At 44.4% G+C, this 27,549-nt stretch overlaps 1 protein-coding gene and 1 long non-coding RNA gene across 9 annotated transcripts in view; both read right to left on the minus strand.

Moving 5' to 3' along the window:
• The window catches only part of SLC8A3 (solute carrier family 8 member A3), a 122,753-nt gene that overhangs the window by 52,897 nt on the left and 42,307 nt on the right, over positions 1-27,549 (minus strand). The window lies entirely within an intron of this gene.
• On the minus strand, positions 24,453-25,157 carry LOC125168305 (uncharacterized). Its single transcript, XR_007153069.1, has 3 exons — positions 25,081-25,157; positions 24,814-24,865; positions 24,453-24,555 (listed from the first exon to the last, which is right to left on the minus strand). It is a non-coding gene; the product is annotated as an uncharacterized LOC125168305 (long non-coding RNA).

The following is a 27,549-nucleotide window of genomic DNA, read 5'->3' on the forward strand; positions in this document are numbered from 1 at the left end:
TACACTCGTAGGTATCTGAGTTGGGCTGAACCTCAGTGAAACCTGACAGACTGTTTCTTCACAGGCTCCCATCAGCCTACGCAATGTCCAGGATGCCTCTGCAGAACACAGCCAGCACAGTCTAAGACCCGGTAATGACAGCTGGCCAGACGGTGTGGGCCAGCATGGGCAAGCTGCCCGGGAGCCCCATCCAGTTCTGACTCTGCTTCCTTCCTTGCTGACCTCTGCAAAAGTAGTTTCCAGCAGCTTCCCAGTCTGCTTGACTGGAAAGGGACATCTCTAACACCTATTCCATGGCCTCCCCTCCAACAGGACGCAGTGGTAGAAAGACAGAGCCTCTGGAGACTTGGGTTTAAATCCTAGCCCTGCCACGACCGTGAGAACTAGCACATGGAATACAACCTTTCTGGGTCACATTCCCAGTCTCTAGAATGGGGATAATAAGGCCTGTATTACACTGCAAGAATGACCAGCCATCACATAGCTGCCCAGTATACAGTAGGTGCTCAGTAACTGATGTTTCTTTTTCCAGCCTTCAATTATAAGAGCCCCCATCATTGAGAGACCTTCTATCTCTTGCAGAAACTTGCATGCAAACCTGAATCCACAAATAAAAATACTTCGAAATAAATTTGGGGGGTGGGAATCCATTTCCCTCAACCTGCTGAGACCCAAAAGCCATGTTCTGCATTCCCGTGGCAATAAGAGAACAGATAGTATGAGCTATGCTCCTTCCAGGCATGGGAAGGGGCCGGAGGGGTAGTGAGGCTCACTTGGTTGGCACTGCTCGGGATGGAGACAGTCTGCTGCTTTTGGTGGGGAGGAGATCTGAGCTAGGTACAGCTCAGCCAAGCCCTGGGGGCTGGCAGTGTGCGACAACAACAAAAATAATTCCCATCTGCACAGGCTGCTTACACTTTCCAGAGCACTTTCTCTTCTTTCATCTGTTTTTCCCCTACAATATCCATGTGAGATGGGCATTATCGTTCCCATCTGACAGATGAGGAAATGAAGCAGAGAGCAGAGTATCACAAGCGGCTGTTGGGAATCAGAGCCCTGCTCACATCCTGGCTCAGCTGTGCGACCTTGAACTCGCTGCTGACCCCAACTGCTCGTCTGTGACATGGATCTGAAGGCACCAGTCTCACAGGGTTGTTGCGAGGTTCGTGAGGGTTTGTCACATGGGAGAAAGGCCAGAGATCTACCCCTCTCCCCCACCGCCAGCCAGGCTCGTCCTGCACCTCAGTTTCTCCATCTGTGAAAAGGACCTTTTAAACCATCACTTACCCCATGACAGCCTCCCTGTTTGCCAGAGGCCTGGCCACCATGTCTTTGTTTCCGTTTCCGTGCCCTTCGGCTGGGCCCCCGACCCACCGAATGTGGAGTTTGAAGGCTACTGTGGCTGCCTGAAATGGGGCTATGTCAAGTTGGAAGTGCTGACGCAGGTTTTTCCATGTGCAAGACGAAGCAATGAAAGATAGTCTGCAGACATGGAGAGAAAGGAGGCGAGATGTAGGGAAGGAGGCGAGATGTAGGGAAGCAGGTGAGAACCCACTGAGTTCCAGAGGAAAAGACAGGGAGGTGCTGGCAACATCTCAGTTCCTATTTTCAGTACCTCAGGAGGCACATTTGCCCTAACTTGAGTTCTGCAAGATTCCCTTATCTATTAGGCACTCAACTTCTTATTTTTTTAATGTAAGCTAGCTTTGGTGGATTCCTGCTTCTTATAACCAAACAAGGATAATATGTGTGTGCTCTTCCCACCTTGCCCTTGAAGGGCTACATCGCTGATGAAATGATAGCCATCGGCTATTCTTGGCGGTGCCCAGCTGTCACAGCACCCGAGCAAAATCCTGGACTTTAGGGGCTACAGCTGAACACAAGCCACTGACAATGGACAATGAGGCCAGTGCAGCTCCTGGACAGTTGGCCTCTGCTTTATTGGGCAAGAAGACTGCAGCTAAGCTCTCTCAAACATTTCCTTGGGCATTTCCAAGTGGGAGGCAATACAGAGTGGTTCTCAGGGTGCCTGGGTGGCTCAGGCGATTAAGTGTCGGACTCCTGATCTCGGTTCAAGTCATGATCTCATGGTTCGTGAGTTTGAGCCCCATGCCGGGCTCTGCACTTGAGATTCTCTCCCTAACTCTCTGCCCCTCCCCCTCCAAAATAAATAAATAAACAAACTTAAAAAAAAAAAAGAAAGCATATGTTCTGGAGCCACACTGCCCAGTGGTGCATCATGGTTTCAACCACCTACTGGTTGTGTGACCTTGAGCAAGTTACTCTATCTCTCTGTGCCTCAGCTTACTCATCTGTAAGATGGAGAATATTTGTGGTACTTAGCTCATAAGGATATTGTAAAGACTGAGGTGCACCATAAATCATCAGTACAGGTCCCCTATGGTTTTCAAGTCCTACACAGAAGACAGAAAGCTCTTGGAGGAGAGGCTGTGGCAGGTGGCCCATGAACGGGTTTTGGTTTCATCTTCTCCACTTTGGTTTTATGAGGGTTGAGGAGGGAAGCTGCTAACTGCAGAGAAGACCAAGAGGGCAGGTTGAAAAAGAGATACTCAAAGAGACTGGCTGGCTAAGAAGGGAAGCAGCTTGCCAAGTTCAAGGCAGGACCTCAGAGCTCTCCCCTGGGAGAGGAGTACAAGGAGAGAAAAGGGAAATGAAATGCTGTCCTAAGACAGGAGAAGCAGGACCATGGGGCCAGACGAAGAGAGGAACCCCCACTTTTGGAGTAGGAAGGCAGGGCTCAGTAACACAAGCAACTTTAGGGAGCCATGAGGGCTCAGGAAAGATAATGCAATAAAACCAGCTGGAAATTCAGGAAGAATGGCAATGCAGGAGAGTCAGAAGAAAGCTCATGGAAATCTTGATCGTAAAGATTTTTATGAATTTGGATACCGCCCTCAGAAAACCTTCGAGAAAAAAAAACAAAAACCAACACCTCTTTGAGGATGAATGAAATCCCAGCAGCACATCCGCAGACTACGTCCAGTTCATCAATACAAAGTTGCTATAAATGGTTCTGTGCACAGAGAGTTGTGGAAAATGTATGACAGGCCAATGACACATTACTGATTTAGGACTGCAGACTCTCAAATCAGGCTCCTTGGGTACAAAACCTGGCTCTGCCACTCATTAGCTGGATGAACTTGAGTAAGTTTCTCTACTCTGTGCCACAGTTTCCCTGTCTATAGTACGGAGATGGGAAGTGTCTAGGCATTAGAAATGCCTAAGAAAAGGAAAAATGAGTTAACATGTATACAATGCCTAAAACAGCATGTAGCCACATATTAAGGGCTCAGTAAACATCAGCTGCCATCTCTCCCTGGGTGTTTATCTCTCTATGCTATACATGGATATGCACTTGTACCTCTCTCTCTCTCTCTCTCTCTCTCTCTCTCACACACACACACACACACACACACACCCCAACACACACCAAAAGCTCCAATGCAAACAACCAAAACAGTTATTAAGAGCTCTCTCAAGTGCAAGGGCAGGCTGAGGGCATATTACGGCCAAAGAGCAGAAGCAACAGTTCTGAGAACCTCAGCAGCCAAGGGATGGACTTGGTTTCAGGTTCCCATCACACTCTATGCCCTCTCTCACCCCCAAATCCTGTCTTTGGGTGGAAACCTGCAATGAGTTGAGATGTCCCTCTGCCTGCTATCACTCTGGGGCCATTCCACACTATAGACCCCAAGGGCACCAGCCCTCCCCTCTGTTGTTATTCCTTCCCTGTCCCCTCCCCTCCCTGGTAGGGAATCCCATGAGCAGCATCTCAATCAATCACTACCCACCCACCCCCCCACCCACCCTGGTTTAAGTGACACCCTGGCTGGGGCCAACTGAGCTCATGGAAAGGGAGATCAGAGGTTCCCCTGACATGTGACCAGTACAGCTGTCATGGCAAGTGTCCACAGGCTTCCAGTGGGATGGAGCTCGCCGGGAGCAGTAGCCCCAGCCATCCAAGAGGAGTGTTCCATCCTTCCCACCCTTGGTGAAACCCTCTCCTCCTTGAGGTTTTCTTTCCCTTTCTGCTTTTTTTTTTTTAATCTTCTCTCTGTCCATACTGTCCCCTCTCCCTCTCTCAATCCCTATCTCATTACGCAACTGCATGGACTAAAAATACTTCTGGCAGCCGTGATCAAACCCAAACTGAGCAAGATGCAGATTTAATGAGGCTTCCATGGAAACAAGGTTCCTTTTGCCAGGCAGAAGAATGTGTCTGAGCCAGGGAAAAGGGGTGGGCAGGGAAGCTTGTTGTGAGGAGACAGAGATGTTGGTTAGATAGGACAGTGGGGAGTCAAGACAACCTCTTGACCCTGAAGCCTTTTCTGGAAGGGGTTCAGTCCCATAGTCGGGGACTGCACCCACTGGAGATGGTCAGCTGCCCCATCAGCAGCAGGGGAAGAGCCACACTGTGTGAGCTCAGCAAAGGGAACCTCAGCCTCTTCTGGGCAGGAGTTAAATATTTACCACGGGAGTTCCTGAAGCAATCAAACACTTGGCAGCTGAAAAAAAAAAAATAAAACATAAAAATAAAAGCTGCTGACTCTAGGGTTCCTGATAGTGCTCTGATTATAACCAAGAAAATACAAAGGAGAAAAGTTGAGAAGGGTCAGATGTGAAGACAGTTTCTTCCCTGTACATTTCCTTCTCCCAAGAGGAGGCATTGCCGTCCAGCCTGCGTGTCTCTGTGCTGCTGGAGGCATGAAGCTCCTGAAGAATCTAGAAGGGAAAGCTCAATCCATCCGGGGCACAGCTGCCAGGTGGTTAAATGACCCCTGTCTTCATCTCTCCAGAGCAGGGGTAGCACCTACTGTAATCCTGCTACCTCTCCTAGGCCCTTACTATTTTCTCGCTATTTTCCACTGGAAACACTGAGTTTCATATCCTGAGAAGCAGTGCGTGCACTGATGACAAGCAAGGATCAGCAAACTATGGCTGTGGCCCAAACCTGGGCCAAATTTGGCCCATGACCTGTTTTTGTGTGGCTTGTGATTTCAAAATAACTTACATTTTTCAGGGTTGTAAAAGAAAGAGAGATGACTATGTGACAGACACCATATAATCCCTGCAAAGACTAAGATATTTACTATCAATACTTTACAGAAACAGTTTGCCAATCCCTGGTTAAGAGCAAAAACTATGGAATCAGACAAACAGATTTACGCTCAAATCCCAGCTCCCCTATGGACTAGCTCAATGAATTTATGGACTTTATCTCTTTGCCTCTCAGTTTTCCCAGTTGTAAAACGGGCCAAAAGTACCTATCTTACAGAGAATGTAGGTACCAGCTTAGCACAATGCTGGTTGCATAAATGCTTATAATGCTCCCTTGGTTTGCGCCAAGTATCAGATATGCATGCTCATCATTGGTTCAGGAATTCAAATTCCCAGAGTTCTAGGGTATTCCATGTATGCAGGGATCCTGGGCTACAAGGAGTTTGACAAAGGCTCTGATGATACGCATTTAAAGCCAGAACTTGCTGCTCACCCAATCACCACCTTACCAGCTGTGCTCTAAGTCCCATCCCATTATGCATAAGACCTACTAAAGCCACTGTCGTCATGTTAAGAATCGTGTGTTGACCTACATGGTCTTTGGAATTGTGAAATGGGAGAAGAGTGGCAAAGAACATGCAGTGAGAAGTCGGACAATCTTTCACAGTGCGGAACTTCTCGGGCCGACCTTTTTCTCATCTTCGCCTTTTATAGGAGATTGAATAGGTAAATGAGTTCAAAACCCTTGAAGAGACACTAGCGCTGCATTCAGTCATTCCTTGGAAGAAATAATGAAGGTGCTGAGTCAAAGTGGTGCTGAGAAAGTAGAGCTGATAAGGTCAAGGTTAAACCTAGAGCGGCCACGCAGCTTTGTGTGGTCAAAAATTCAGATGGTGTTCCCAGCCAGCTGTCCTGTGAACCCCCGCGCTGGAAAGAGAAAGTGGCTAGATAGAGGATGTAGACCTCAACACGTTCACTTCTACCCAAGGACAACACACAAATGACTGCAGGCTTTCTCTAGACGGATGGTTGACTTTTGGCACAGTCTTTGTTCGCTTTTCTAAAAAGAGGCATTCGAATTTTTGAAATACATAATTGCAATGAAAAGGCCCAAGCAACTTTAAATCATAACTGAATGGCAAAGAGCTCTATAAGGCCAAGAATGGGAACAGAGAGACTGCTCAGCGTGGGAATGGACAGGAACACAATGACTGCAAACCTACATAGAGCATCCTCTGTCCTCACTGATGGTTTTGAAGGGCTTAAAAAGCCAATTTCCAAAAGAAGATTATACTTTATACACATTTTCCCCTATGAAGTTAGAAAGAACCCTAGGAGAATGGGAGACTAAGGGGTCTTATGAAGAATTCCTGATTAGATGCCAGGAGGCTCTTCTAGTCAGCTTTCTGCCTCTGGCAGCAGAAGCTTAGCATATTATATGGATTTTCCATGTCTCAAAATCTTTATCTGATAATGGTCACAAACCTTCCTTATTGGGTTTTGTGAAGCCCAGAGGCGTCATGCAGGAACCCCTTCTTTGAAAAGTAAAAAAAGACTATAAGAATGTAAGGTGTTATATTTATTATCAATGATGAAGCGAGTAGAAGATTTCAAAGACAGAGGTAAATTCACTTACTCAACAAGTGTATATTAAGTACCTACTGGGTGTCAGGCACTAATAAATACTGGGATGTGGAATAAATAAGGGATATGGGATCTCTGTGCTGCTGGATTGTGCATTCTAGAGGCAAAGACGGACATCAAACAAATAACCACATAATTACAATTTTAATAAGTGCTTTGAAGGAAAAATACAGGGTGAAACAAGAGCATATAACAAGGGATGTAACCTAGACTGGCTGGGTCAGAAATGGCCATCCTCAGGAAATGACATCTCTAAGATGAAATCTGAGGAAGAGTTGCAGTGACCAAGGCAAGAAGATGGTAAAGCATTCTTTTTTAATTTAATTTTTTTTTTTTAGAGAGAGTGCCTGCATGAAAGCACGAGTTGGGGGAGGAGCAGAGCAAGAGGGAGAGGGAGAGAGAACCTTCAGTAGGCTCCATGCCCAGTGGGGAGCCCAATGCAGGGCTCAATCTCACAACCATGAGATCATAACCTGAGCCAAAATCAAGAGTTGGACACTTAACGGACCGAGCCACCCAGGCACCCCAGTAGGACATTTTTAAGGTGGAAAGAACAACATGTGAGAAGTGCCTGGGGTAGAAGTTCACGGAAAGCAAGAAGACTAACAAGAGGGTAGTGTATATGGGGGGAAGAGTGGTACAATAAGAAACTAAAGAAGCAGGCGGAGTCCATGTCATGTAGGGCCTTGAAGATGATGTTATGGATCACAAATGTATCCTAGGAGCAGTAGAAAGCTACCAGTGGGTTTGGGGCAGGAAGTGATATGGCCCAATTTGTATGTAAAACAAGATTCAGGTTAAATTTGTGTGTCTGGCCATGACACAGTAACTGGAACAACCAGACTTGACTCCCACTGAAAACAACCAAAAAACTGAATAAAATATTTGAAGAAACTCTCTTTACACACTGAATGACAAACAGTACAGAACTGTGATCCTTGAAAGAAAGAAAATACATGAACCAAGCACCACAATCGCACCACAGTCGTCCAGCCTTCCTTTCTGGGACTACTCTCCTGTTGTGGAGCAAGAAGATGGAGCCCAAAAACTGTGGTAGTTTAGCTCAACTAAGGAGGCAGAGATTAGAATTCTGGGTTGCTGAGGTGGCTGAACTCCTCAGGGCAAAGTCCCTGAAAAGGGGGAGTTATACAAAGGCCGAGGGCCCAGAAGTCTGCATGGAGGTTTTGTGCAGGTCCCTCGCAGAGAATTGGGCTGCACAAGTATGTGCAAGATTCCACAAGGCCTGAAGGGATCTACTCCTGCAGGCCTGAGAGCTGAGTAACAAAAACTGAGATCAGGCCACACTGGGAAACACTGCAGCTCCAGCCCAGCCAGAGTGGTAAGACCCTACTGAGCATCTCAGGCGTTAGGAATAAGTGTGGTAGAAGAAAGGACCATACCATAGATCAAGGGCCATACCCTGGGGCTAAATTTAAAACTAAAAGAGGCCCATCCTAACAAAAAAATAAGACTAAGCTTGAGAGGAACAAAAGTTACAGCAATGTAACTACTTTCCAAACAAAATTCAATACTCTTTAAGGAAAGATGGCATTATTCAAACTGTTTACAATATCCCATTTCAATGTCTAGCATACAATAAATGATTACTAGACATGCAAAGAAACCAATAAATAAGAAAAAATCCCTCAAGATAACCTAGATGTTCAAATTAGCTGACAAGAACTTGAGAACAGCAATTACAAATATGTTTAAGAGCTTAAATGAAAATGTATTATAATGAATCAACAGATGAAGGATCTTAGCAGAAAAATGGAAACTATAAAAAAGAACATAGAAATTCTAGATCTGGATAGCTTTGATATCAGATTGGAAATGGCATAAGAAAGGATAAGTGAACTTTGAGACAGATCAAGGTTAATTTCCCAGTCTGAAGAACACAGAGGAAAACCTTGAAGGAGGTAAGATAAGAGGGAAGGAGGGAAGGAAGGAAGGAAGGAAGGAAGGAAGGAAGGAAGGAGAAGAGGGAGGGAAGGAAGGTAGAATTTCAGTGATCTGTGGGACAAACATTAAGTGGTATAATCAATGTGTAATTGGAGTCCCAGGAAGAGAGGATAGGAATTGGGAAGAAAAAAGCATAAAATAATGGTTTATGATGGTTTAAACTTTCCCAAATCTACTGAAAAAAATTAACTTGCAGAGCCTAGCGGTTCAGTGGACTCCAAGTAAAATGAATGCAAAAAACAACACTTAAGCATATCAATGCACTGATAGCCATAGAAAAAGAGAAAAATCTTGATAGCAGCCAAAGAAAAGCAACATGTTATACACAGAGAAGCAGAAAATAATGGATAACTTCTTTCGTAAATAACAGAACTCAGAAAACAACGGAACTCAAAGGAAAGGAACAAAACTGACAACCTAGATTTCTATGCCCAATAAATATATATTTCAGAAATGAAGGCAAAATAAAGGCTTTTTAAGATAAATGAAAACAGAAAATGCTGCCAGTGATCCTGCTCTAGAAATGCTAATGGAAGTTTTTCAGACTGAAAGAAATGATACCAAGTGGAAATAGGTCTACAAGTAAGAGTGAAAAACATGGCAAATATGTAGGTAAGAACAAAATACTATATATTTTTTCTACTCATAAAATCTTTACAACTCACATGAGGGCTTAAAGCAAAAGTTACAACACCATATTGTGGGTTTTATAAAGTATGTAGCTATAATATGTATCACAACAAGAGCGCAAAGGATGGAGGGATGTAAAAGGGCATAGACTTCTGCAAATTTTTACATTTCAGGTAAAGTAATGTACAGTAAACTCTAAGTTGACTATAAGTTAAAGATGCATATTGTTATCCCAGAGAAACCAATTAAAAATAATGTATAGAATTATAGCTTTAGGGGCGCCTGGGTGGCTCAGTCGGTTAAGCGTCCGACTTCAGCTCAGGTCACGATCCTGCGGTCCGTGAGTTCGAGCCCCGCGTCAGGCTCTGGGCTGATGGCTCAGAGCCTGGAGCCTGCTTCTGATTCTGTGTCTCCCTCCCTCTCTGCCCCTCCCCTGTTCATGCTCTGTCTCTGTCTCAAAAATAAAAATAAACGTGGGGCGCCTGGGTGGCGCAGTCGGTTAAGCGTCCGACTTCAGCCAGGTCACGATCTCGCGGTCCGTGAGTTCGAGCCCCGCGTCGGGCTCTGGGCTGATGGCTCGGAGCCTGGAGCCTGTTTCCGATTCTGTGTCTCCCTCTCTCTCTGCCCCTCCCCCGTTCATGCTCTGTCTCTCTCTGTCCCAAAAATAAATAAACGTTGAAAAAAAAAAATTTAAAAAAAAAAAAAAATAAAAATAAACGTTAAAAAAATTAAAAAAAAAAGAATTATAGCTTTAAAGCCAACAAAGTACCTAAAATGAATACTTAAAAATGTTAAAATAAGGCGATAAATGAAGAACAGCAATGAAAAAGATGAGAGAAAGGACAAATAACAAAATGGTAGACTTAAACCCAATATATTAAGAAGCATGTTAAGTAAAAAGCAGAAATTGTCAGGAGTAAAAATAATCAAGATGCAATAACTATATACCGTTTACAGGACAAGCACTTTACATACAAAGACAGAAATAGTTTGAAAGTAAAATAATGGAAAATATAAACTATGCAAATAATAAGCACAGGAAAGATGAAGTGACAATATTAATATCAGGCAAACATTTCAAGACAAAGGGTATTACCAGAGATAAAGAAGGACATTTCATAAATAATAAAGAGTAAATTCATCAGGAGACACAGCAATCATAAATGTATATGTGCCTAATAACAGAATTTCAAATTACATGAAATAAAAATGATAGCACTAAGGAGAGGAATGGCCAAATCCATAATCATAGATGTAGATTTTTAACATACTTATATTAGTAATTCATGAAACAAACAAAATTCTATAAGGATATAGATGATCTATAGATTATCAATCATTTCATTGACATTTATAGAATTCTATACCCAATAACTATGGAATACACTTTATTTTTAAGAGCACATGAAATGTTCACCAAGATAAACCATCTGCTAGGCCAAAAACCAATTCTCAATAAATTTCAAAAGGATGAAACTTTTTTTTGAGATAGAGAGGGCTCAAGTGATCAAGGGGGAGAGAGAGAGGAGAGAGGGGGCACGAAAGAAGGAAAGAGTCTCACAAGGGGCAGAGAGAGGGAGAGGGAAAGAGAGAGAGAAGCGGAGCTCACGAGAAGCCGGGCTCACCTGAAGCGGGGCTCTGTTCACCCTAGGCAGGCCTCGAGCTCACTTGAAGTGGCACTCAAGCTCATCCAAAGTGGGGCTTGAACTCACCTGAATTGGGACTCAAATTCACCAACCGTGAGATCATGACCTAAGCTGAAATCAGATGCTTAACTGACTGAGCCACCCAGGCACCCTCAAAAGAATGAAACGTTATAGAATATGCACACTGACCATAGCAGAAATAAATTATGTATCAATAATAACAAGCTGTGAAAGCTCCCAAATAGTTGGAAATTAATATCATACATCTAAATAAACTATGGGTAAAAGAGGATCATAAAGAAAATTAGAATATGTTGAATTTAATGATAATGAAAACACAGTGTCAAAATTTGTGAGAGGGAAATTTATCAGTTTAAATATACTTATAAAAAAGCTTCAAATGTACTTGTTAGAAAATAAAGTTTCAAAACCAATGATGTAAGCTTCCATCTCAAGAAGCTAGAAAAGGATGAACAAATTAAACCCAAAGTAAGTAGAAAGGAGAAAATAATAAAGATAAGAAATCAGTATAACATAGACAAATAGGGAAAATGAACAAAGCCAATGGTACTTCTTTGAAAAGATTAATAAAATTGATAAGCCTCTATCTAGCAAGAATTCTTGAAAGTAAATGAGGGGATATCACTACAGATCCTACAGACAATCAAAGGATACTGTAGGAATATTATAAATTTAACAACTTAGATGACGTGGACAAAATCTTTGAAAAACACAATTAAAAAAACTGTTACAAGATGATATAGAAAACGTAAGTATTATGTATTAGAGAAATTGCATTCTTTATAAAAAGCCTTCCTATAAGGAAACTAAGTTCAAATGGTTTCACTGGTATATTCTAGCAACCATATAAGGAAAAAATAATTCAAATGCTACACAAATTCTTTCAGAAAGGGGCACTTGGGTGGCTTACTCAGTTAAACATCTGACTCCTGATTTTGGCTAAGGTTATGATCTCATGGTTTGTGAGTTCAAATCCCACCTCGGGCTTCACTGACAGTGAAGAGCCTGCTTGGGATGCCCTCTCTCCCTCTCTCTCTGCCCCTACCCCACTCACACACACACACACTCTGTCTCTCAAAATAAATAAATTTTAGACAAAAAAAATTCTTTCAGAAAATAAAATGGAAGAGTACTTCTTGACTTCTTTTGTGAAGCCTGCATAACACTGACACTCTAAGCACCTGAAAAACTTTACAGGAAAACAGCAGACTGATATCCACCATGAAAACAGACACAAGAAAATCCTTAACAAAACAGTATTAGACTGAATCCTTCAGCATTTAAAAGGCACAATATATCAACGACCAAGTACAACTTATGCCCATAATATAAGGTTGGTGTACATGTGAAAATCGATCAATGTAATTAAACCATATTAACAGCTTTAAAAAGCAAAACCAGGGTGCCTGGGTGGCTCAGTGAGTTGAGCCTTCAACTCTTGATTTTGGCTCAGGTCATGACCCCAGGGTTGTGGGATTGAACCCTGCATTGGGCTCTGCACTGAGTGTAGAGCCTGCTTGAGATTCTCTTTCTCTCTGTCTCTCTCTCTCTCTCCCCCTCTGCCCCTCTCCCCTGTTCATGTACTCTCTCTCTCTTAAAAAAAAAAAAAAAAAAAAAAAAAAGCAAAGCCATATGATCATCTCAATAGATACTGGAAAAAATTTGATAAAATTTTTAAAAATGCAAATGGTTAAAATGAATTATCAGTCAACAGAAATAGAAGGAAAATTCTTCAATTTAATAAGAGGAATTTATGAAAAACTTATAGAAGACATCATATTGAAGGAGACTGGGAACAAAGTTAGGATGTTCATTCTTACCACTCCTATTCAACATTATACTAAAAGTTCTAACTGGTGCAATAAAACAAGAAAAAAAAAATAAAATTCATGAAGATAGGAAAGAAGTAAAACTGTTTGCAGACAACATAATTGTTTACATAAAAACCCTAGGAAAAATATAAAGCAACTATCAGGTGCTAATAAGAGAATTTAGAAAGGTCATAGGACAAAAGGTCAATAGACAAAATTCAATTGTATTTTTATACACTAGCAGCAAAAAATTGGAAAATGAAAATTTGTTTAAGTTAAATTTTTATGTAACACAGTATCAAAAGCAAAAATACTTTGGAATAAATTTAAGAAAATATACGTAATACATCTCCAGTGAAAACTATAAAACATTCCCGAGGGAAATTAAAGATCCAAACTAATGTAGACACCCATCATGTTCCTAGATTAGAAGCCTCAGTCTTTTTAAGATTTTAATTCTGAAAGGGACCTATACATTCAACATCACATTTCCAATTATAATCATAACCACTTTTTAATAAAAATTGATGAGCTGAGAGGCACCTAGGTGGCTCAGGTGGTTAAGCGTCCTTCTCTTGATTTCGGCTCAGGTCGCGAGTTCACAGTTCATGGGTTCAAGCCCTGCGTGGGGCTCCTCATTGACAGTGCGGTATCTACTTGGGATTCTCTCTCTCATCCTCTTTCTGCCCCTCCCTTGCTTGTGCTCTGCGTCTCTCTCAAAATAAATAAACTTTAAAAGAACTGATAAGCTGATTCTAACATGTATATGGAGATGCAAAGAACCTAGAATAATCTTTGAACAAGAATAAAACTGGGGGATTAACACTTCTTACTAAAAGGCCACAGTAATTAAGCTAGTGTGATACTGGCAAAACGACAGATCAATGTAACATAATTGTGAGTTTCTCATTTCCACTGAGGACAAATGGATAGAAAAGGGATCATAACTAAAATTGTTCTAAGGAAATTAGGTTACCTGGAATACAAGAAGAAAATGCATGTGAACAGTTTGTACTCTGTGCAATAATTAATTGCAACTCTTAATACTACAAAGGACAGCAACACTGAAAGAGAACTATCAATTGTATGGATAACATTGACCATCACTCTTTCTACTCTGAACACATATGCATCTTATTTCCTGACTAAATCAAATTTATTTTGCAGCTCCTTTGTGCTAATACTCTCCCATGCATTTTCAATTTTCTTTTATGAAATAAATATCCATGGAAAAACAGACTGTTTTCAGTATCTGTAAATTGAACTCAAGTTTTATCATAGAAGGAATTTGAGTATTTAGAGATGCCTTTAGAAAATAATCATCTTTATAATACAAATAATCATCCCATACATTGTTGATTTAGAAAATTCATGTATTGGGGCGCCTGGGTGGCTCAGTCAGTTAAGCATCCGACTTCGGCTCAGGTCATGATCTCACAGTCTGTGAGTTTGAGCCCCGCGTCGGGCTCTGTGCTGACAGCTCAGAGCCTGGAGCCAGCTTCAGATTCTGTGTCTCCCTCTCTCTCTGACCCTCCCCCGTTCTGCTGTCTCTCCCTGTCTCAAAAATAAATAAATATTAAAAAAAAAAAAAAGAAAATTCATGTATTGTTAACCCTGTTTTAGTAATTTTACGATCATGATGGTGGTCAGGTTGCTGCGATCGTAATGAGAATGGAGATTACTTTGTAGAAACGTGGCCAATGTGCCTTGGAGTGTGCCGGCGTAAGATCATGACACCACTGGAGCAAACTGGGAATTTCATAATGATGGACGATCCCTATGTTTGATGCGATTCAGTTCTTTATTCGATATCTCCTCTTCTACCTCTGTTATAGGAAGCTGCACATTGTAGATCTCTTTGTGTCTGCAGCCCTATCAGACTGTGAGGATTTACTTGACTTTGAAATTTTTTTTTTAATGTTTATTTACTTTTGAGAAAGACAGAGACAGAAGGCGAGCGGGTTAGGGGCAGAGAGAGAGGGAGGCACAGAATCCGAAGCAGGCTCCAGGCTCCAAGCTGTCAGCACAGAGCCTGACATGAGGCTCGAACTCGCGAGCTGTGAGATCATGACCTGAGCCGAAGTCGGACGCTCAACTGACTGAGCCATCCAGGCGCCCCAGGATTTACTGGACTTTGAATCCTCAGTGCCAAGCACAGGACTTGACCTATGAGAACCCAGAAGAAAGATTTCCAGTAGGACAGCAAGAATGTCAACAACACAGATTTCGGCTGGGTCATAAAGGTTAAGAGAAAATTGCCTAGAGCCTTCCTGGTGAAAGGACCAGACAGGACAAAGTTGACAAGAGGCTACAAGTAGTTTGGTTTGGAGGAGCAAGCATAACAAAGAATAGGTAGGAGCTGAGGCTGGAAAGTTTAAGTTGGGACCAGCTGTTCTGACATCAACAGAACACTATTCAATCTGATCGTTTTGTATCTCTTCCTACAGAAAACCAAATAACCACGCCCCGATGACTGAAAAGGGACAGCATTTGGTGAGCAGCTTCTTGCTTCCTCTCCAGACTAAAAGCGGTATATAAATAGGAAAGAAGATAACCAATCAGTCACAGTGGAGCCAGCTACCTTATACATCCACTACTGTGGCTGACAAATTTTATCAGAATCCTTGAATAGAATAGAATGTCTCACACTCAGGTTGTAATAAACGTTGCCAGCAGCCACTGAGTGCTTGTAGACATGCATCTATACATCAGATCTTATCAGCAAGGGCACCCAAGGCATTTTCAGTCTCAGCGTGGGGAGATATTTGGCTGGCCCAGTGCATAAAGCCTTGGGACATTTCCAGTAGAAGTCAGCCTTTTGATTTGTAGAGATACTGCAGTAGATTAATTCATGCCAATGCTGTTCAGTGGGGTCCTAACATTCTCACCACAGCTCAGAAAGCCAGAGCACATCCTTTTATGTAAGCTGCTTTCTACAACAGGGATGCAGGATGGGGAAGTCTGCAAACTCAGGGCAGAAGTCATCATTTCTGCTCATTTGTTTATTCCAGAAATGAGTCCAGCAGAGCTCCACCTGGCAATCCTTGCAGATTTGGGGCTGGAGTGGAAAAGGATTAGAGAGAGGATGAGGGACCATAGTGGACAAATTTTGTCACCCAGATAATTTCCCTTGTCCTTCCTCTCTATTTTCCTTTCCAAAAACCTCCTTTGCCTCATTCAGGTCATGTCTTAAAATTCTCTCTCTCTCTCTCTCTCTCTCCTCTGATAGATGTTTGGCATCAATGGATGTGTCTGTCCTTAGCCTTTTTTTTTCTTGACTGTGCTTACAATGACTTCCTAAAGGTCTGTCTTCCACCCCCTCATGTCCACTGCTACGGAGGCTCTCTGATGGCAAGAGCTTTGCCCGTCAGGTTCATTGTCATCTCCTCAGTGCCTGGTACAGCCTTGCATGTAATAGACACTCAATAAAAATCCACTGAACAACTGGATGAACAGGCTGTTGTTTTTGAGATTCCTTTCCAGTTCTCTCCAGCCATCACATGGACGTAGTGAAGACAGGCTCCACTGTGTGACCCAACTGAAGGTTGTGGATTAGGGAAAAGGGCTCAGCACCTCCATTCCTGTTTTCACCCTTACAAACCCCTATCCCAACAGGTTGTCTTCCCTTGCTGCCTTGTCTCCTTCTGTAGGCAGATCGCTGGGTTCCTCCCAGGGAAGAAATGCCCCCGTTATGAACCAGAGGTCTGTCCCACACAGTGTTTGCCAGGAGGACCCGCTCTGAATTAGAACAGCTACTGCTTATGTTGGCGTAGTACAAGTTATACAGGAGTTTATTTACTTTTTAAAGTTTATTTCTGAGAGAGAGAGAGCGTGAGTGGAGGTGGGGCAGAGGGGGAGGGCAGGGGATTCAAAGCAGGCTCCGCACTGACAGCAGAGAGCCCACGCAGGGCTCAAAGAGATCATGACCTGGGCTGAAGTCGGACACGCAACGGAGCCACCCAGGCGCCCCCGAAGAGTTTTGGGTTTTTTTTTAATGTTTTATTTATTTTTGAGACAGAGAGAGACAGAGCGTGAACGGGGGAGGGTCAGAGAGAGAGGGAGACACTGAATCCGAAGCAGGCTCCAGGCTCTGAGCTGTCAGCACAGAGCCCAACACGGGGCTCGAACTCACGGACCGTGAGATCATGCCCTGAGCCAAAGTCAGACGCTTAACCGACTGAGCCACCCAGGCGCCCCCCAAAGAGTTTATTTAAGAAGCTGCCATCCTTAGATGAATCACCCTGTAAACAGCAATCATATTATTTAAATTTTTTTTAATGTTATTTATTTTTTAGAGAGAGACAGCGTGTGAGCTGGGGAGGGGCAGAGAGAGAGGGAGACACAGGATCCGAAGCAGGCTCCAGGCTCTGAGCCGTCAGCACAGAGCCCGACATGGGGCAAGATCATGACCTGAGCCGTCCGATACTTAACTGAGTCACCCAGGCACCCCCAATCATATTATTTTAGAATGTGTAACTACCTTATGACGTTCCCTGGTTTCCTAGTGCATTGAGGAGAAAATCTGAACTACTCACCGTGATCTCAGAGGCTCTGTCTAGGTCTGTACCTAAACCTTTGTCCTGCCATACTGGCCTTCCTTCATTTTAATTTCTTCTCCAGGCTCGTCTCTGCCTCGGGGCCTTTGCATTTGATGTTTCTTCTGCCTGGATTGCTGTTTCCTCAATAGCTGCCTGTGTAACTTCTGCTCTTTACAAGCTGCTCTCGAAGGGTCTTCTCAATATAAAGTGCCATAATTGTCATCTTAGTACCCTTTCATTTTCCTCAGAGCACTTTTCACAAATCGCAATTTTTACACCTATTTATTTATTACTTAAAGCAGCCTTTTCCGGTGGGCCGGAAGGTCCTCAAGGGGAGGAACTTTATTTTTATCACCTAGCACTCTCGTCACGCAGCACAGTGACTGACAGACAGATGATTCTTAAGGAAGTGGGTGGGGGACAAGCCAAGGCTGGGGGTTTCTGGTTCTGTCAGTTTGTTCTCATGTGGCCTCTCAAGCCTGGTTGTATTCGTATCCTAAGTTTCACATCATAAATTCCGCATCATAAATTTCCACACATCGCGTGGCTTGAACAAACAGAAATCTATTGTCTCAGTGGTCCTGGAGACCAAAAGTTTGAGATCAGAGGGAGGCGGGGCTGGGATCCCTCCAGAGGCTCTAGGAAGGTATACTTCCTTGACTCTTCCCACCTTCTGGGGGCTGTGGCCCCCACGTTGCTAATGTATCACTCCAGTCTCTGCGTCTGTCATCACATGACCTCATCCCGTCTGTCGGTGTCTCTTTTCCTCTTGTAAGGATGTAAGTCAGATTGGATTTAGGCCCCACCCTACTCTGGTGTAACCTCATCCTAACTTACTGCATCTGCAACGACCCTATTTCTAAATAAGATTACATTGTGAAGGGGACATAAACTTTTGGGGAACACTCTTCAACTGAGCACGCTGGTCTTTGTACTCAGTGCGATTCGAGCATGGGGACGTGTTGGAATGTTGTGTCTAGAACTGGACTCCTGCAGCCGTGATGACTCGTGTGGCGGGTGGGGACAGCCTAAGGCACTGGCTCACTGCAACAGACAGCAGACCCTGCCTGCTTCTTCCTTTTATACTCTCATATTTATAAAGTCATTTGTATTCCAGAAAGGACTGTTATTTAGCCATTCTTACCTCAGTGTTAATCCCCCAACACAGAGAAAATGATCCTGCCAAAGGGAAAGGGAGATTAAAAATGAGGCGAATTAGTAAATTGTTAGCACTATAACCACAGGCTAAATCAACATGCACAGACAGAACCAGGATCGCTTAAAATTGGTTCAAAAATCCACCTCTGTGCTAAGGGAAGCAACACATTTTATTTATTTATTTATTTATTTTTAATTGTTTTTTTCAACGTTTATTTATTTTTGGGACAGAGAGAGACAGAGCATGAACGGGGGAGGGGCAGAGAGAGAGGGAGACACAGAATCAGAAACAGGCTCCAGGCTCTGAGCCATCAGCCCAGAGCCCGACTCGGGGCTCGAACTCACGGACCGCGAGATCGTGACCTGGCTGAGGTCGGACGCTTAACCGACTGCGCCACCCAGGCGCCCCAGCAACACATTTTAAAGCGTGCCATGAGGTCACTTGTCCATCTTGTTCAGTTGTAACAAGTTCAAGGTCAAACCAGAATACGGCAGCCTAACCTGACGGTGGCACAGGGGACACTTACTTTTTCTGATGTTCCTAGGTGTTGGTGGCATTTTCCTCTCTGAAGACTCATGAATTCCTACCGCTAGAATAACTCAAACTATGCCCTTCCTAGATGGTCCTCATAACGCAGAGAAGTCTTGTACCTTTGTTGAAATCAAACACAATCGGAGGCCAGACAAAAATTTCCTGAGCAGACAAAACCAGTTTAGTCATACAAGCCAAGCTTAATTTAGCTTATTTTGCAAGACAAGTGAGGCTAACTTGACCTGGGTGCTTCTTGCAAGTGGAATTTAAATTGTTCCCCCAAATTGACATGAGGTAACCACTAACCAGTTCCCTCCCGTTTAAGAAAATTCTCATATAAATCAATTACTATGGAGAATAAACACTCAGTGCCTCCATAATACAGAAGCTGCCTAGAACAATACATCTCTGAGCCTCATTCCATGTTTTGGTTGGAGTGTTCCTGTCTTTTCAGCGTGTGCGCAATAAACTTATGCTAATTATTACGTCAGTGATTCACTGGTTTTACTTCCGGCTTTTTTCTCCCCCCTAAACTTTTGATACCTTTTTCTCCAAGAGAGTTTGTAAACAGAGCCCTAGGTTCTTGGATACTTGGTAGGACAGGCTAGGCTGTATGAACAAAGATAAGTCTTGGGGCCAGCAAAAGAGTTTAAGCAGGAAGAACTTAACCCTTTGTGGACCAGATGACATTTCGCACTTGTGGGGCGTTAGCACTGCTAATATCTGAGGATCATCTAGGATTTGAGAGCTGGAAGAGACATTTAGTTCAACCTTCTCATTTTGCAGATGAGGAAACTGATGGGGGAAGGAACTAACTCAAGGACACATTTAGGGCTTTTAGCTGAGCAGGGAATGGACTCAGGTCCCTTGTCACCAGTCACCTTTCCACTGTGCAACAGCATCCAGAAGAAAAATGTAGGTGCAGAAAAGTGAACGCAACTCTCACATATAGCTGCTATGATTTAATTGGCATTCTCTAATCCCTGTCCCCCACCCCGAAAAATCAGGCCCAATAATGCAAAAGGCTAAGATTTTGTGAGACTTATTGGCTTGAAAAAGCATTCTCTAAACATCTCTTCTCCCTGCTCCCATCCCTACCATCCTTTGGCAATTCCATTAAAAATAGCTTTGACTTGAAATTGGCCTGGAGATCATCACTCTGCAATTATATAAGCCCTCAACTGAACGTATTATCATACCAAGCAAACCCCAGATGACTATGGTGGGGCTGTGCTGTCTGAGCCCAAAGCCAAAATCCCTGCTGGGTCTGCAGATGCGATGAGGATTTCTCAGACCTACAGATGCCTCACCTAGGCAGGAGTGTGTGTATGCATGTGTGTGTGTGTGTGTGTGTGTGTGTGTGTGTGTGTGTGTGGAGATGTTCTAAAGTCCAAGAGATGGAGCTTCCTAATCTCAGCCTCTCTCTATGTGTCATGGCCAGGCAGGGCTGATATGAAGTGGACTTTGCAGGCTCCAGGGGGGGCTGATGAACGAGGGTCTGGTTCCCTGCAGGATATGACCAGGAATTCTCTACACGGAGATGACTTGAAAGATGGAGTCACAGATTCTGGAGATGCTTGTGCTCTAAGAACATTCAAAGATCTTATCTGTAGACCTCTGCCCTTTTCTTCTCAGATGAAAGACCCGTGACCCCATGGGATAAAGTGACATCCAGGAAACAGCAAGAGAGAGGCAAGAGTTAGGCCTAGACACCATGGCACTTCACTCCGTGCCCAATGTGCTTTCCTTATACCAAGCTTCAGGATGTGTAATCTTTTTCCCCACTCCTCCCCCACCAAAATTTGAGAAAGGAGCCCCTTCCTCCAATAAGGTGCTAAACAATAAACTTTTGCAAAAAGTAATCCAGACACCAGCATTTTCATTGCTAGCCACTTGTCTGGGGTAGTGAGCTGGTTAAAAGAAGGGATTCTTTCGGGGCACCTGGGTGGCTCAGTCGGTTAAGCATCCAACTCTTGATTTCAGCTGAGGTCATGATCTCAGTTTCATGAGTCTGAGTCCCGCGTTGGGCTCTGCACTGACAATGTGCAGCCTGCTTGGGATTCTGTCTCTCCCTCTCTCTCTGCCCCTCTCCTCCTCCTCTCTCTCTCAAATAAATAGATTAAAAAAAAAAAAAAAAGGATTCTTTTGATTTGAATCCCAGTGCCTCAGTCTTCCCATCTGCAGAACAGGGTCAATAATGCTCTTCCTTCACAAAGTTCTTATGAGGAGTAGGTGGATTAACTCATGTGAGGCACTTGGCACAATCCCTGGCACACGGGTCGTACTGACCAAGCCACGCTGCTCTTACTGCTACTAAGCCCAGACATGAGAAGGAGGGAGACTAGAAGAGCAACAATCAGGAACTCCAGCAGGAGGAGGGAAGGGTGTTACAAGAGAATATGAAAATGACAGGTGGTTGCAGATGAAGAGTAAGTGTGGCTTCAAACAAATCACATTTTAAAACAAGGCATTGAAGAGAAGCTTCTCCAAGCCAGCGAAATGTCTCAGTCCCTGTGTACATCCTGCCCTTACAGACGGAGGAGCCTTCGGGAAGACATCAGGGTTGGTCATTCCCCAGCAAGCTGCCTGCTGCCCAGTAGCCCGGCCTACAACAGGCAGATCACAAGTGCTCCATGCTTCCTACCCTGCTTCCACTGACATTTGACTCCTTATGTTCTTCTCTTATTTTGGAACAAGGATGGACAAGAACCGCTTACTGCAGAGGAACCACCCAAACAAGTTCTGAGGTCTTCCGAAGTTGCTCTTGACTCCTCCCTGCCTATAGCTCAGTCCCCTCAACTCTGGCCACTGGTAAGCTCTACGTTCAAGTCTTTATTTTCTCCTCGCTAGCTTCTTGTGGATAATCCTTCCAGGGGTACAATTCATTCTCAAGAAAGGATGCCTGTTCCTTAACAGCCTTTCCAACACGTCACCAAAGAAGACTCCAAAAGACATCGTAAGAGGCCTTTTTGAAGGTTCTCCCATCCTCAGGTCTGGGGCTCTCAAGAGGAACCTGGGTTGGGGCAAAGATGATGTGGGTGGGAGCAACAGGGCGATGCAAGTAGAAAGAACATATGCACGTGTACACAGATACACACACACACACACACACACACACACACAACTGGTCTTCTTGGCACACAGTAAAATATAGCTTTATTGGATATAGCCATTCAAATATTATCCTTCCCATAAATATTTGAACCTGGAATGAGTTTAGACTTACTCTCCTACCATATGAAACCTCTAAGGGAAAGGAATGCTGAGCAGTTCATGCTATCTCGAACATTCAAGAGCTGTCAATGCAGGGATCCTACAGGACACTGCTCAGGAAAGTCCTGAAGCTCCACTCTTTCATGGAAGTGCAAAGGTTTTTGTTGGGAATCGTTTCCATGTGTCACATTTTGCTTTTGGGAAATCAGCGATCTGGGCACAAAACCAGTGTTCTTCCCTCCACTCTAGCGACAAGAGCACTGGATAAAAAGCTCGATTTCCAAGGATGCCCTTAAGTCACTCATGCCTTAGGGGTAAAAGCACTCTCAGTTTTCTGAATATTGACTCCTTCACTAGGTAAATGGGAATAATTTGACCTGCTGTCCCCTATATGGATCCCCTAAGCCTTCATGTTTCTATAGGGAATTAGAGAAGTTTGTGAGGGCCTTGTTATAGTCAAGCAACACTGGGGATCCCATTGTTATGGACTATATTGTGTTCCCCCTCAAAATTCGTATGTTGAAGGCCTAACACTCCCCGAAGTGATATTAGGAAGTGTGTGATGGGGGAGAGGATGGTAAACTGGGTTTAGATGAGGTGATGAGACAGGAACGTCCATCATGGGACCAGTGCCCATATAAGAAGGGGAAGAGACACCACAGCTTTCTTTCTCCACCATGCAAGGAAACAGCAAGAAGGCGGCTGTCTACACCTCTGGAAACATGCTCCCTCCAGACATCAAATCTGTCAGGCACCTTCAACTCGGGCTTCCCAGCCTGCAGAAACGTGAGAAATAAATGTCTATTGTTCAAACCATCCAGTCTAGGGTACTCGGCTCTAGCAGCCCAAGCTAAGACATGCACGCATCTGATCTGTTCACCCCAAGAATCACACAACGTCTCAGCTGGCAGACTACCTCAGATCTCATCCAGTTGGACTTTATGAAGGATGAAACCAAGGTGTATAAGGGAAACGTAAACTGCTGAAAAAAAAAAAAAAACACACAGAAGCTCCCAACGGTGGCATGTAACCGTCATGAACGGAGGGCTCTTGAGTTACGGCTTGAATTTTGGATTTGCCGCCCACCGCTGTGTTAAGCTTGCATTGGCCATGTCATGCCTCACAATCGGTTTTTCACCCTTCATGGGTTGTTGTGAACAGCAACTGAAATAATACTTAGCACACTGCCGGGTAGATAGTAAGTGTTGCATAAAGGCTAGCTACATGTGGTAGAGACCGGTAAAGACTCAGCCTCCCCTTCCGGAGTGTAGAGCTGTTGCTGGAACACAGCTGACCGGCCTGGAGTTACATTTCCCAGCCCCTCTTGCCTCTAGGGAGGGCCACAGGACTGCGTGATCACCAGAGGAGTGCAGGTGGACGCGATGTGTGCCACTGCTGGGCCAGCTGGGTAAGCAACGGGTGCACAGGCTGCCCGCCTCTACGGGTTGCATTATGCCAGAACAACCGTGCAGCCCCAAAACGGAGGCTGTGAGATGGAAGCTGGGAGACGGAAGCAGCCGACATCCCTGAGTAGTGGCTTGGAGGAGCACCACCCGTCCAAGACATGAGACGTGGCTTGAGTGAAAAATAAACTTTTACTGTGTAAGCCAATGAGATCGGGAGTTGTTAGCGCAGCTAGCATGAAGCACCCTGACCAATATGCTATTGCTACGATCACTAAAGTAGACAAATGCTCGGAAGATGAGAGGGCAACTGGAGGGTTTAACCAGTGCGACTCTTGCCTTTAACTTCTGAATCTAAGGGTGGGAAAGGTGTATATTTGCAACACCCCTACTGACACTAATCCTCAGGCTCAAGGGCCTACATTCTCCTGCTATTAAATAGCAGAGGGCAAAGCGGCAGAGTCCAGTCTGGCTCCGTCCTGCCCGGAGACTGACAGCCTTCCTGGTGAGTGATAAGAGGATTCTAAATGATCTCAGCCCTGGCGGTACGCTCCTGTAGAACCCCTGGCAAGACCGTTGAGGAATTAGAAACACCGCAGGAAGGGCAACAGCAGGGAGGCACTCAGACAGCCCGGTCTTCCCTTCACTGTGAACTTGCTTATAACCAGCGACATAATTGAGCCTCAGTTTCCTCATCTGTAAAAGGAGGCCCTGAAGGCCCAAGGATCCTTTCGGCTCTAATGATCTGGGACTTTTACAAGTTCACCCATTCAACACACATGTATTGAGCTCTGAGCTGGGTGCTGGACGGACAAAGATCTTTAAGATACGGTCTCTGACCTCAAAATGTTCACAGTCCAGAAGATGTTCACAAAATGTTCACCGTTCACAGCGCCTGTCGTGGGGTCAGGCGTGATGCAGGTGGCCTTTATGCTGTGTTCTCTGCCCATGTGGCTGCTTACGAGCTTCGTTTACCACCTTTATATAAAATACAAAGGCAGAAGGGGAGAAGGTCTATTTACAAGTCAAGCACCCTAGGAAAGGTCTTCATTCTGGAGCAGCCCAGAATCTGCAACATGGCAACAATTCAGAAAAGTCTCTTTTTTTCCCCCTAGCAACTCCCGAGCACTGCATTTTAGACGCCCCCCCCCCCCCAAGAAGCCCCTTATCTCATACTCCCTCGTCAAATAAAACTAAGGCCTAGAGAGATTAAATAGCTCATCTGAGGCCATTTACCTGAAAATGAGATCAGGTCCAGGCTCTCTTTGCCCATCATCTTGATCATGGCCTTGGAAAAGAAGGGAAATTTGAAAAAGCTTCCCTGCTCTACACCCATGGGAGTCCAGGTGAGCGTCTCCCGCTGCAATGCCACCCAGACCCCTTGCTTGGAAAAATCTCTGGATTTCTTTAATGGACGCCCATAGTTCTGATGTACGGTCGCTGAGAAAAGTTGAGACCAGTTGCTTCCTTAAGTCTCCCAGGCTCAGTTCCCACATACTATACCTCTTTTGATTATGTTTAAAACTCCAGAACTGCAAAACTCGTCCTGCAGCCCAACAAGGGTAGGGGGTGGAGTGCAGATTGCGAGCCAGAGCCAACAGTCACCTTCTGGTTGAAAAGATTCCACCCTCTGAGGAAAACAAAAAGCCCCTTCCTCTGTTGCCATGGGAACAGTTCAGCAATGTTATGGATGCTCTGCAGGAGGCCGCCGTGGAGCAGAGCTGGGGAGAGGGCTTTCTTGCCAAAGAGCCAGGAAGGCTGTTTGTGAAAAAGCAATTCTGTCAGCACTCCTAATCTTGTGGGGGGTGCTGGGAGTGGTTCCCCAGCCTCTGGCCCTAGGGCATCTTCGTACATGGCATTACCCAGCTGGCAAGAAAAGGGGCCAGGACCCAAGGCTCACTTCAAATGATTATGGAGTAGGGTTCTCTGTGTAAAGACTCAAAGTCACTGAGAAGACGGTTCCTCATCTCCACTGGTACTGCTGCATCCCTGTCCCACCAGCACAGGGTGACTGAGCACCTCTCATCTGAAGAAGCCAGAGATAACCAGAAAGGGAACCATGTTAGAGACGATTTGGTGGAGCAGGGGGAGGGGGGCATAAATGGAGACAGTGGGCAGCCTCGAGCCTCCCGTGCGACTTTAGAATCCTTCGTGACTCCCACACCACACCACACGTTCACACAAAGGTTGACACTGATTATTGTCTCCTGACCCATATTTCCTTTTGCTCTGTTTCACAGAAGACTCATTTCTCCGCCTACTGCCAGCTGTTTATGACTCAGACACACCCTTGGGGAGCGCATCCCCTGTCCAACCCTCATGAAGAGCTCAGGAAGGGAGCTCTGATTATGTCAGATGGGCCTGGGGCTCTTTGACCTCAGTCAGGATAGTAAGCCTCAGAGTCTCGATTTCCTCGTTTGTAAATTGCATGATAATACTACCTATCCATAGGATTACTGGGAATAGTATCTATTGCATGGATAGCCTTTAGCCAAGAACCTGGAGTATAACCCATATTTAATTAACGTAGATTTAGCAGCAGCTGGGTGGCTCAGTTGGTTAAGTGTCTGACTCTTGATTTCGGCCCAGGGCATTATCTCACGGTCTGTAGGTTTGAGCCCCATGTCGGGTTCCTTGCTGGCAGTAGGATGCCTGCTTGGGATTCTCTCTCTCTCCCCCTCTCTCTCTGCCCCTCTCCTGCTTGCTGTCTATCTCTCTTTCTCTCTCTCAAAATAAATAAGTAAACATTAAAAAAAATAACTGTAGACCTAGCCAAAAAAATAAGTTTAGGCTAAATAAATTTTATAGTTTTCCCAATTGCAGGAAACTGTGATTTCTTTCCCCACTTCTCTAAAAAAAAAAAAAAAAAAGTATTATGACTACCCTTCACGGTTAGGATTATTTCAACTATTTTTTTAATGTCTTATTCATTCTCTCCTTTTCTTTTTTTTTAAATTTTTTAAAATGTTTATTTTTGAGAGAGAGAGAGAGAGAGAAAGAGAAAAGGAGGAGCAGAGAGGGAAGGAGACACAGAATCTGAAGCAGGCTCCAGGCTCCAAAATGTCAGCACAGACCGCGACGTGGGGCTCAAACTCACAAACCACGAGATCATTACCTAAGCCGAAGTCAGACGCTCAACTGACTGAGCCACCCAGGTGCCCCTCTCCTTTTCTTATTCTCCTTTATTAATATTTATTTATGTTGAAAACCAAAAAAAAAAAAAAACATGGAAGAAGGAACTACAACAAAACGTGAACAGTGCATATGATGGTAGGAGACTATGGAGGTTTACTTTTTTGTGACGGAGATAAGATAAAATATTTTTAAAAGTGGTGTTATTCAACATTCTATGTAAACTCCACCTCTCTTTCCGCCATCTATTTAAGAGGTCTTAAACATCGCCTAACTTTAATCATCTTTCCCACAGCAAATTTATTTTCAAGTCTCCACCTCCAGGCCTGGCTTCCCTCCCAGACTTTGGGCCCCCTGGGCCAGCATACATGCATGTGGATGAGCCAGAAGAATCCATAATTAATCAACTGCTCATGATCTATTACTGTTTACAGAGCCCTACCCCACGGGTCTCACTTGATCCTCAAAATAACCCTGTGATAAGGAAACGAATATCATCACTCCCATTTTATGGAAGAAACAACCAAGACAAATTAGAAGGCTTACATATTCCATTGCCATTTCAGTCGCTAGATAAATGGGGGAACTAGAAGTGTGAATCCAGGGGTGCTGATTCCACTTCAGGACAAGTTTCTCCCAGAGTAAAACACCTGGACAGCCACGCTGATTACCTACCTCTCCCCCACATCCGGTGGCTCCTCCAGCCTCTCTGTAGTGATGGCCTTACCATGTCCCCACTCACCTGGTACTCGTCTGACTTCTCTCGTGCTCTTCTCTGCCACCTCACTCTGTCAGTCATGGAGCCCTCGCACTTCTTCCCTTTCAGTGTCTCTCAAGTTG

This window comes from Prionailurus viverrinus, chromosome B3 (assembly GCF_022837055.1).
Source record: "Prionailurus viverrinus isolate Anna chromosome B3, UM_Priviv_1.0, whole genome shotgun sequence".
NCBI lineage: Eukaryota > Metazoa > Chordata > Mammalia > Carnivora > Felidae > Prionailurus > Prionailurus viverrinus.